A 12802-nucleotide genomic window follows, 5' to 3' on the forward strand; every position below is an offset into this window, starting at 1 on the left:
GGGGTTGAAAAAAAAATAAATTTCATGCTACTAAAAGTTAAAAAGTACGGAAAATTTTGTGGCGAGTGGTATTACTCTACTCAGGTCAAAATGGAGCCGATAATCTTCATTAACATGTAAAGTCTGTGAACAACGAACCCATACAAGCATGATGTTTTGCAAAATAATCACAAATATGTATTCTGCATTGCACACTACCAAATATAAATTTAAATGTCTGCCTTAAAAACACTTTGATGACAAACCCAGTCCCCCACATGCACTTTTCTGTTCAGCCCGAAAAGCAGCGGCGAAACGAAAAATCGTTTGGAGGAAATAAAAACCAAGATCAATCACTGAGCTGGGCATGCTGGGTATTCCCATCCATTAATAAAATCCTGACGGCATCACATGTTAAACATTACATGGACTAGGATCCATCGCTTCCATCACTTGGTTCCTCGCGCAGACAAAATTGACCCACAAAGTATTAAATTTGAATGAGTGATTTCAATCAGTAACAATCTTGGCAAGAATAATACAGGAGAAGTTTAAAGGCCTTCCCCTGTCACCGTCGATCCCGGTATTGCTCCTGGTGAGTTCCTTTACCAACACTGCACGTATTTCCCACTTGTAGGAGAAAATTGGGACTTCACACGTACATGTTCTTGTTATTTTAGTTTGAGCATTCTTTTATCAAGAGTTACCAAAGTATGTTACAGTTGCTCAGCAAATGACTTACAATTTTTCTGGGAAACAGTCAAACTTAATGGGTTTTTTAATAGAATTAACTTTTAGCAGCAGGGAGAATCACATTTTACATATTGTTTATTAATTCCAAACATAATAAGTGTTTATTGCATTAATGTAGCTGTGGTTACATTTGGGCTGGCGATGACATTTGCCAATAACAGGGGTGCTCCACACAAGCATTTTGCCCTGCTACAACGCGCATGAATGCATGTGACAAGTACAGTTTGCAGGCAATGTGTACCGGCAGGACTCCCACAAACACAGAACTGCTTCAAAACCTGTCTTTTGCTGTCCAAATACAGTCGACTTGACAGTTACTGTTAGCTATTCTGCCTTACACACACCTTCCTGTTTTTGGCCCCCATAAACAGGTTCTCAATGATTCTCTAATGATTTCAGATTTTCCCTCTCAAATTATTATTATGGGTTGTTCTTCCCCGTCTGTGACAGTTAGAATCAGCAGAAAACAGTGCTAAAGGACTGATCAAGATGCCCAAGATACAGAAAACAAAACTTTGCCCACCTGAAACAAGTAAGTTGGAAGTTATACTCTCAGATTTTTCAATGCCAAATGCATTTTAAGATTAACGCTGACCAAAAAGTCAACGGCAATGTTTCGAGAAGGACCAACTTCACAGAATGCTCAGTAATACAACATAAATAGACATTGTTATTTCTTTGGAGGGGGGCTTAATCCAGTAAATCTCTGCGACAGACATTCTCTATCCGGCCCACAATAGGAAACCCGATCCTCAACCGAACTTTGCTGACCTTTGGGGTTTTTCTTGTTCAGGACCACACTCTGTTTTGGGAACGTGACAATCCTATTCTTCGTCCACCATCCCACACATCAATGATAACCATTCACGCTGTTGGTTTATATCCAAGAAAACCCTCCCCTTCATTTGAGAAGCTTGAGCAATCTTGTCATTTATGGATTTTCTATATTTCCAAACCTTTCCCTGTCTGTTTTGCTTCCATCCACCTATTCTTGTTGATTGTGCACACTGTGTCATGTCGCACCAGTGAGTAGAGTGTATTTGTCAATTTGTAAATTTTTTTCTCAAAGCAATTTCTGGCTGGGCTGTCCTCGGGCTTGTTTGATTGAAATCCCTGGCAAGCGTGGAGTGACAACAGTTTTTGTGAACAATGAATTCTGGCGTTGTGTGGTACAAATGCAAACATATACAGGAAACAGGGGTATATTAACTTGAGAGGGACCAGGGTTTATTTTCAACAATGTATTCAGGCCAAGCTATGCCATCATGGCAGCCACTGCCTAATTTCACCGTATGCTACTATTGCAAATATTTACTGTTGGAAGTGTTGCTCAGGTTGGGGAAACAGTAAGCAAAGAGCATTTTGCAGTAAAAATCTGAACAAAATAACAACAATACATCCATGGAAATCTGCATGAACCTGCAAATATTCACTAGTTTAGTGAGCAGTTTACTGTGAGATTCGGCCGAATTTCCAGGCCTGACGACGGTATGAGCCCAGCCACTATTAATATTACATGGAGATCAATTTCGTTTGTGGAAGTTTAGTCTTCTCAACAGAAGTGAATTTAGAGGATTTGAAAAGCTCTATCTGAGCAAACTTATCGAGAGTTTGAGTTCATTAGAAAATGAAATTTCCCGGATAAAAGTACACACAGGTCAAACTTTTTGTTAAACAGCAACTCTTAACCAAATCTTTTTTCCCATATTAATATTTTTGATCTTTTTTTGTAATCAATATTTGATCTTCTCGATGTTTCACACTTCCGCTAGAGTGTACTGATAGACAGATTCCTGTTTTATTTTATGCCCTTTGTCAACTCTTGTTGGGGTCCAGGGTACAGGGGCTTGGTGATGATTGGGAAACTTGCCAATGGCTGGCTGAGTGGTTGCCTGAACAGGGGGGAGCAAACGGGGAACAAAACCAACGTCAATGCCACGGCAACTGTTGAATCGGCCCCTCAATTATCAAATCCGACAATATAGCTCGCAAGACAAATATTGACGGTAGATAAACTCTGAAAATGTTGGGTGATGTTGCTGAATCCCAGCCCTGGTTGAGCCAAGTTTGGAACAGTGGCAGACAGGTTGAAGTTGAAACCTATTTAGACAAAACTGTCGGGAAGAGTGGGATTTAATATTTTTTTCATTCTGAGCAAAAAAAAACAAAAAAAAAAAAAAACAGTCATTGCAAAAATTGTCGGATTGAAGGTGTTACTGATTCTGTGATTGTTGACAAAATGAAGACTGGCCGTGAATTCAGTATTATCTTGCCTGGTTTATGCACATGCACAAATGGAAACAAATGACACATGCTTCAATTAAGAAGGAATTTCCAAAGTCTTCCTTAATAGCAACTAGGATGTTTATCTTGATGCAGTATTTTTTTATCTGTGTTTTACAGTACACTGAAATTGGCATCATTCTTACTTTTCAGCTGAAATCAAAATTTCAGACTTGCAATGATTCAAAAAAGATTCCTGTCTTAATGACAAGAACTTTTTGACTTGAAGAACTTGCTGAAACAAATTCATTCTTACAACTGCCTTAACTTAAACATATAACTTCAAGATTTAACTTCTGACCACAAACAAGTATGGTATCATTATTTAGTGTCAGTGTCTTGTACATGGCGTGGCAATTTATCCTAATAAAATTGTACATGTCCTAAAGGTACCGATACAAGATCAGAATGTTTCCATAAATAGTTTATTTTGCCCAGACAAGCCAGTGCTAGTTCTCTTCACTGCTCATGGTTGAAGCAGGCTTCCTCTGCCGTCCAGCTGGGCGGCCCTCATACATCAAACGTGGCCTGTTTACTTGACTCAAGGGGACTGGATAGGGGCCAGGCATATTTCTTACACACCCCTGGTAGCACTTTCTCTGCTTCACGGCATCCAACCAGTGTGATACTCCTAATACCAGACTGCCAGAGCACAGCAGGCAACTGTGTGACATGACAGCGAAACCTCAGCCATCTTTCACAACTTAAACAATTGCCAAGTTGCCACTCCAAATATCAAGGGTCCATCATTCGACACCTCTCTCTCCTCGCTCACTGTTGTGCTATGCAAAACTGGCAAGTCTTCATATCGGACACTAGGGGCAACATAATCAAAAGCAATAAGGTGGTCTGCCTGCGCCGACAAGGCACGAGCCAAGGCAGGAGAGTGATGGGGGAAATTACATTTGTAAAGCCATGTTGCCTATCAATTACTATAGTCTATAGGGACTCGCTGTGCTAATCAATTTAACAGAACTGCTCCATTTCACTAAAAGCAATGATACACGCAAAATTACGTCTCCCTTTTTCCCCCCTACCCCAAAAGTAAAACATCCGTTGAGGGTAACGTTGTTACCACTACACCAAAGTAATAAGGGGTAGGGCTGAGGCACATACGATGCGCAGCACAATTCAATCACCTCTCTTGTCTGTTGTATTGACTGAGCATCAGTCATCCATTAGATGTATGGAGGAATATAAATAGTTGAGTCGCCACGGTTGAGATGCAGAGAGGAAAAGAAAAAAAATCTTCACATCTTGGAGGGTCTGTTACTGATTGATATACATTACGGGAAATAAAATAATTGACAAATATCAGGAGGGGCAAACATCGGCCGGAGACAAATAATACACGAGCAGTCGGCGCGCGGCGAGCAATTTATTTGGGCTGCAGTGTACGGGGGATGGGGGGTTGGATGTGTGAAAGAACGCTCTCCTTGCGCTCTCGCTGTGATTGATTCCAGCACGGGGGCCATAGCATTAGCACTCCCGCCATTGGAGGAACTGAGTCAATTGGAACAACTCCTCCACTCAATTGGATGGTAATTGGGAGGTTCTTACACTTGTAGTTACCAGCATTTATCTTGTGGACGATAGGGGAGAGGAGGGGCTTGTCTGGGTGTAAGAACAGAGAGGTGAGAACTGCACAGATGCCAGAAGGAGATGGAGCGAGGACAGAGAGCAAACAAGAATTAGGTGCACTCAGGAAGTCTCACCTTCCTTCCTACGTATAGCTTCTGTTTCCTTTTCAAATGGAAATTATTTCTCACTTTTGGTGTTGTTACGGTTCTGGTTTTAAACAGGGAGGCAACTTTGGGTGTAACATACATGTAGAGGGGAACAGCTGGCGTGAAAAAATAATAATAATTTGTGCTGTCCTGAAAGTCTAAAAGCCAGTGGGTTGGAGTGGGGGTGGAGCGCGTTTTGGCAAATTGGAGAAGGTAAATGACAGGGAAGTGATCACATGTCACTAATCAAACTAAGACTGTACCCAAATCTGTTGTCTAGGGCTACAGTAGGTCTAGGTCTGCAGCAAATGAAAATATGCAGGACACTCTGATGATAGACACAGCTGTAACTCTTAAAGCCCATTATTTTAGGCACAGCCTAAGCCAGCACAGTGCCAGAGATCTTGCAGCCAAGGTGCTTGTGAGTGGCTGAAATGCTCGCACCACTCAAAAATGGTTAAGAACAAGCTCTCGATGGACCGTCACGTTTCTTCAAAGCTCACTATCATTTTCACAATCTCATCACGTCTACATTACAAAAGCATAATCTAGAAGGGTGCAAGTGTCTATTGATTCTATTTAATCAGACAACAGAAACACCAACTGCATCCCTGTCAATGTCAACTTGAAACAATATGAATAAACTTTAAATTTCTCACGGTTGAATAGCAGTGCCTGTGGACTCCATGCAGAAGCAGTCCCTCAACAGTGGCAGAGTGAAAGGGTGGCAGGCACATGTAGCTGACTACCACTGTCATACCTTGTGAAAACTGTCACTGACAATTTGTGCACATTCAGATGAAAATCAGTTGTGCATTCAAACCAGTGAAGTTCTCAATTGTAAGTGTTCCTAATATTACAAACGATGCTCAATGACTTCAACTACAACAGTACATTGCCGATTTGAGCAACAAAATGATCTGCTTGGCAGGCCCCACAATCTGCCATACATGTATATTACTGCATTCTGTTGGAGTCGACATGGTGCCCCGAATTCTGCTGGGTTTTCAGCTACAAAGCCATTAAGGAATCCACAAAATTAATGTCTTTTATCACAACATAAAGTCCGCTCACCTTTTTCTAGTCATGTGATATGTCAGGTGGGATAAGTGTGGTTTCCCCTGCCATCGTTGATGCCATCATTAATGGCTTGCTGTCTGGCTACATTTTGATCGGTTCCTGTGAGCTTACAAACATCACGCCGCTGGCATGTGAGTTGAACATAAGGAGGATCATCACATTCATCTATTGAACGGCAAGAAGAGAAGAACACCTTTATAAAATTTTAAAGAAATTTCTATTTACATGTAACTAGTCAGTTTCAGCCGACATCCACAACATCATATACACATGATTAGTATAAAACTGGACTTTGAGATTATAACAATGGAGGGTAATACTTTAAAAACAAAAAATGTCAGTAACATTTCAAAAATGTTATCTTTATTTGAAAAACTAACCGATGAAATAAAACTCCACTGATGTAAATAGGGAAATGAAATTGATACAGAATGGAAAAGAAGTAGCATGAGTTAAATAAATACAAGCAAACTTAGGGTTTTTAGAAATTAAACAAAACTTTGGCTGGAGTTTTTGCTGTTATGTATGAAGTGATTGGCCAGAGGTCCTTCTCACAATAAATGACAATAATCAGATTAAACTATTGGCAAGTTATCCTTGTTTTCAATAGCTTGAAAAGATTATCTGCGTAACAAGGTGTACAGAAAGTAACATGACCACTTTAACTTAGGATATCCTATAATCATTGACATCCAAGGAAAGTCCAAAACTTTTGCAGCCAGAAGCATCATGGTGATCAGTAGGACGGTTTTTTTGCTTGTCAGTCAACTTTAACAGTATTAAAAACTTGTTTTAGCTTTAGGATATATGAATGTTGCCTTCCACTGGGGAATCCCCTACTTTTTACATCATGAGTCCTTGCCTTTCACAACTTCATGCTTCCAACGACCCCATTCAAACCTTCAGCCATATATATAGTACCTTTAAGCAAATATTTAGTCTGCAGACGTACATGTACATTCACTCAATGTGCCTAACTCCCTGCACCTAGAAAATCTACCCCATATAGATGAAGTCACATCACACTGAATAGCACACACAGTGTCGCGTGTTGAAAATTCAGTCTCTTACCCGACAGTGAAAAAAAGAAAAGAAAGGAAAATCATACATTCAATGAAACACATGAGAAAGTGGAGGACTTACAGGCAGCCTGTCTGCAGCCGATCAATGCGACGGACGGATGCGTATTGAGTGAACGCCGATTAAGGTGTCTCCTCTGCGGCACACCGCTGTACATGTTGACAATGCACTTCAACTATAAACAAATAAAGTTGGGGGTTTTGTGCAAGTCTGATGAGCACAACCTTTAGTGCATGGCTAGGTCAATTATTGTGGTAATCTCTTCTTCTTTCAATTTAGGAGAACAAAAAAAAAGAAAAGAAAGAAAAAAAGGGGCAAACAGGAGGGACTATTGGTTGCTGTGGTGGAAGCACAGGGCGGCTTATCAGACAGAGGTTATTCAAGCTTTGCAATCCTATGTAAATAGCGATCCAACATGAGGATATATTCTAGGCCTGTTGTCAGGTGGATGTTGGATTTTTTTCCCCCCTCTGGTTGGCCCACATTTAGCAGTATTCACCACCAGATTACTTTGTTTGGAGACTGAAGAGGTTATCTAGCTGATGACTTCTCTCTGACGAATCAACCACTTCATACTTGGGGAAGGAGGGGGATAGAACTTGTGTTGCTACCACATTAGTTTTTTTGGCCACAAAGACTGTTAGATGAGATTGAATGGCAGGTGGTATTAAACCAGTTTCGATCTTGCCGTGAGATTACTTAAGACAAAAAAATTAAAACATGACAAGCTACAGGATGTTTTAGCAGAAGTCATGACGACTCTGAACCTGAAGATAACAATGACCAACCTGTTGTATTTTCGGCACAGTGGATCCAATGTTTTCCATAAAACAATGTCCACCCTTCCATGATTAAATCTTCAGTGCAGAGCTAATTCGAATTTGACGACACCAAGCCCAACATTAAGCTGACTGGAATTCAATTCATCAGCTGCAGGACTCCAATCAACACCAAGTGCAATATGGGTGACTGCAATGGTATCATAGAAGTGCGTGCATCACAGCATACTGCCAAGTGTTCACCTCAACTCTACAAAGCAGAGCCGACTTTTTAAATTTTTGATGTCGACACCCTGCAAACCTGACCCTGATGTTAACTACCCATCCCATGCATATTACATGCGCAAACGTGAACATGTTGTTATGATGGGTTGTGGAAAAAGCCTCTCTGTGGTACCATATCATAACAACTTGGTGTACATGTGCTAGTAAACGTACACTAACCGTACCTGTATAGACTGTGACTCACCTGTATTTAATTGATTGTATGTGAGCTTCCTCACTGAATTGTTTTACGTACATGCGTATAAGGAGAGACAAACGTTCAATGGTGGTATTGGCTTAGTTTTGAAAATTCTAGGTCATCTCATCAGAGACGAATGGTTTTGAAAAGGCAGTAAGACTGCAAATTAAAAAAAAGGGAAAACATCAGTTTTGCCATGGAAATCCCATTCTAACATTTGTCTCAGAAGAAGCTACCATCTCTGCATTCTTACAGTTTGAAAAATTGACAGTGTGGGCATGTACTCTGCACATTATGATCAGCTCCTAACAAGCAATTGGATTTATCCTGAAACAGGGTGAAAAACTTGGCAGGACGTGCCATGGGCTTTTGACAAAGAGTATTCTGAGCTAAAACTACTGCCCCCCAAACTCTAGAGCCTGGCATGTAAAGTATTCTGCCGTAGCAATCTCTAAAAAGATCACATATGTTCATATACGTCAAATCACTGAATATAAATCGAACAGACAGCCAGTGTATATCAGTTCAAATGATAAACTTTATGAATTGACAAGTTACCCATTTCATGCCTTTTTAAAAGTTGGCAGCATGTCAGTTTTGTCTGACACTTCAAAATACTAAAAAGATCTTTACAGAGTTAAAGTTAAAGTGTTAAAGAGTTAAAGTGATAGGCCTACCTCAAATTGGAAAGTTTGAAAACAAAAGCTCAGTTTGGGAGTTTTTCAAGGCATTGGCCTATTTGATTTTTTTCTTCAGTTGTGTAAAAGGGAAATTTCCCAACCTACGCTGCAAAAAGTAGGCCTGTCTTTTAAGCCTAGGCCAAGTTGGACGCCAGTCTTTATCAGTATGGTCAGGAAGTCCACCTGGGCTATTTTTATAGCCTAACATGATTCAGTTGTAAGGTTAAAAACAATACCTAATACAAGAGGGTGGAGGTGTCCTAAAAGTAAGGATTTCCCACTCAGTCACTACGGTCGTGACAGACCTGGTAGAGTGTTATCATGACGCACTTGAAACTAACAGATTGATTCCACTCTTCGCTAAGACGCAAGACGTTCTACCTTCGTCTCAGATAATTTGTTGTTGAAAGTCACATAGGGCGCCCTCTATCGCCATAGCATTTACATACGTATATGGCACAGGGCATTGACAAACTTTCAGCCAATCACGTTGCACAAGTGTCACCAGTAATGTATAATAAAGTGGCCTCCTAATGCACGTAATGCAGTGAAAAGCGGCGAGGGAGGGGTTAAAGGGACATTAGTTACTCCCTGCACTGGCCACAAAATTACACGTTTTGCCTGATCATCCCAACTTCAGGATTTGCCATACAAGGGTCTTAAGTTCGAGCTTGCACCCTGGGGCTGCTTCTGTACACATACGCTTGAGACTCTTTTCGTATGATTATTAGGAGGTCAGTTCAATTTTCAGGTGGTTGAACACATAAGTCAGCTGACTGTCGTCATTTTCCCCCAAGTTAATAATAACATGTTGGACACTTTTAACATTTATTATTTTAGTCCGATTGTTAACCTGGAAAATATAGATCTATAAAGACAACATGGTCGTACGAAAGGTACGCCCAACTCCACTCAAAACGTACCTTCCATCTTGCGGAGCAAAATGAGTGGCCCCATTAAAGTCGATGTGGTGTCACCAGAAAACTTTTTTGGGGTGGGGGTTTAAAACTAGCGGATGGCCTAATCTCCCACAGCAATATTTGTCGGGATCTATGCTCCAAAGGAATTGTACTTGACGCGTACTTGACGATAAAAAGGAGCCTTACGAACAAAACCTGTCAACTAATCAAAATGGCAACGAGCAAATAAAACCCATACGATGGCGAATGGTTTCAGCTTCCTCATAATTACTGATAACAAACCAAGGGTTCTGGGGGGGGGGGGCTTCACGCTAAATTGGGGGGGGGGCTGGTTGGTTGTTGGACATAATCGTGATCACCTCAGGATATGCAAGTGGGGAGCTGCGTCCGGGGGCGACATTTTTCATGGGGGCGTGCGCTCCACCCCCCGGCCACGCCCCTGGAAAGGGGAAATTACTGACGAATACTGACAAAATTTCTTTTAAATATGGCGTCCTCACTGTCTGAGTTTCATCCATTGTTCGATGGAGCGCGTTTTTGAGCGGGTGTCTATAACATAAACTATTCTTGCAATGCAAAACAGTTTTAAAACAAGAGCAAGTGAAGAAAACAAGTAAAAAACCTGCAGTGAAATGAAGCGATTTTTAACTGATCTGAAAACATGACGGCTTTGTAGATTAGGGCCTTTTGGTGATAAAAATCGATATTATCAAATGAACAGAATCTGTGGAAACATAGAATCAAGGAAGCAACTTCTATCATAAAAAAATTAGACAGACCTTTTGAAATTCCATTACGCTTTAACAGAAAGCAATTTCTTTTTCAAATTTTCACTTAAAATGAACTGTCTTTTAAGTCAGTGTTGTGGATTGGTAGTACAACAGCAACACAATGAATCTTACAAAGTGAACCATAAATATCAAAATTGTTTCTCCTTTAAAAACTATTTAACTAAATCCCGTCCACTCGATTCCTACTCAGGTAATTCAGTTATTTTCCCGTCGAGAATGATCGGTGGGCCATGGGATGTACGTTATGAAATGCCCCTACCCAATTGACCCATAAAATTATTAGTTGTATTGATTAAAGAGCTGTCGGTGATTTATTTATTTTTTCCCCATGAGAGTCAAGGCTTCGCCGAGTGTATTGCTTTTATTATCAGAACGGCGATGAAATGTAATGGTGGGCCCGACATGCCTAATTTATTCCAAATCACACAACCAAATATCGTTTTGCACGGTTTCAAAACTATGGCTGTGATATCAGCCATAAGATAAGCATAGTGGGGGGAACTATAACTATCCAGAAAAGGAATCTTAAATGGAATTAATGAACTCAAGTCCATTTCATTTGTGATTTGTCTATTTATCGCGCATGGATGTGGATGGCTCAGTAAAAGCGGCACGTTGAAATAAAATATTTGAAGGCTGGAAAGTGACAGGAACTTAGGCTGAAGTAACGTGTCTAACACTTGTAAGTTTAATGTCAGATGCGTAGGATGTGTTTTATGCTTATCGAATTATAATGTTTAATTCGAGGCGCAGCGTGTATGCGGGCGTTTGTTCATGAGCTGACGAGATGCACCGCTGAAATGCAGCTTGGTTTTGTGTTTGGAGGGAAATGTCAATATTTGAGGCATGTTAAGTGTCCTCGGGGCAACAGACGCAGTGGTCATGCTACAAGTATTGAAAGCGACTGTCTGTTATGAGAGGGTATGGGCGCCGGGCACACGATGATCGCAGCTGTTGGAGCGATGTATAGCTATTGCGGAGACAAGGATAGAGGGCGCATGTTCCTGGGAGCTGGTTTTGGCATATCAACGATTTACAACCGCGTCCGAAACGGGCTCCTGGAGTTATGGCTACGCCTGTTGTCGACAGGTTTTTATTTTTGGGGGGTGGAGGGTGGACCCGACTTGAATAAAGGCTATAATCGCGACTCTGCAGGATTTTTCTCCCCAAATTGAAGTTAAGTCCGACATTTCAACAGGGGCACTTCTATAATCCAAGAGGCACAAAGACTAATAATCTCCTCTCTGGAACCATGCATTTTCCCGTACAGGAAAGAATACTATGGTACATCCCCAGACAGTTGTGCAATAAAAAAGCACGCTGTCGGTAGGGATTCACGTATCAGGCTTAGTCTTGCCAATCCTCTTAGATTTGGACGTGACCGTCTGAGGCGCCGAGAATTTTTTTCCCCGAGATCTCGTCTGTTGTACAGTTGTCTCATTAATAGCTTCTGACGTTGCGCCCTCACTTTTTTTGTTTTTGTTTTATGGCAACAAAAATCGACGTGTATCGAGATTTCTCAGTAACACGAAGGGCTGAGAGAGAGAGACAGAGTAGCAGTGGGGAGTACACTAACGACACGTACAAGTATATCACTGCAGAAATCTCTCAGGGACAACCTCCTCCAAAAGGAAGCAGCAAGCCCACAACGTTCCATTTTGCCCGTCCAGCCACTTGCAAAACCAGTCATCTGTATACATCGCACAGGTGCACACCAATGTAATAAACCAAAAACTAATACAAATAACATTGTTTAGTTGTATATTATACATTATAATTTTCCAAAATCTGAAGCCGAGTGGAATGGAACATCCAATACACGTATCATCGAATCTTGTTCCCACCATTGCATGAATGTGAAACATTCCCGTGTCTTTATGCTTAAAGAAAACCTCTGTGTCCGAGTGACCCTTTTCCCTTATCAGTTCGACAAATTATCGTGACACGAACTTGTCCCGTTTCCGAATTAGCTCGTGCTTCAACACCTGTTCCTGGATATCTTGAGATCTGCTCTTATCGTTTGACGGCATATTTTCACTACTTTATTTTTAGACGCATCGATCAGCATCACTTACTGACTCGGAGATTTCTTCACCGTTTTAATGACCTATGCACACAGCTAAATCTGATGGGACAGTTTCGGTAACGGCTTTCGGTCGTGGTCAAGACACATCTGTCCTTCACTAGCAGATGTGAAGACTTGGGTTAGAATTCTCCCTTGATCAAGTATGCACATTTTAATGCCACTGGCCTGGGCAAATATTCTG

At 41.1% G+C, this 12802-nt stretch overlaps 1 protein-coding gene across 3 annotated transcripts in view; it reads right to left on the bottom strand.

The window, feature by feature from the left end:
• Nucleotides 1–9191, bottom strand: part of LOC110979645 (uncharacterized) — a 38219-nt gene extending 29028 nt beyond the window's left edge. For 2 of the 3 annotated variants that reach the window (XM_087137349.1, XM_087137356.1), the window contains exons 1-3: nucleotides 9061–9191; nucleotides 6966–7077; nucleotides 5817–5987 (exon numbers count right to left, since the gene is read on the bottom strand). The gene's annotated coding sequence lies outside the window, so the exon portion shown is untranslated. Of the gene's footprint in view, nucleotides 1–5816; nucleotides 5988–6965; nucleotides 7078–7690; nucleotides 7776–9060 lie in introns of those variants that run through there. The other variant, XM_087137354.1, reaches the window with a different exon arrangement.
• Nucleotides 9192–12802: the final 3611 nt, after the last annotated feature.

Source organism: Acanthaster planci, linkage group LG01, assembly GCF_054643075.1.
Source record: "Acanthaster planci isolate LZ-2023a linkage group LG01, COTS_SCS, whole genome shotgun sequence".
Classification (NCBI taxonomy): domain Eukaryota; kingdom Metazoa; phylum Echinodermata; class Asteroidea; order Valvatida; family Acanthasteridae; genus Acanthaster; species Acanthaster planci.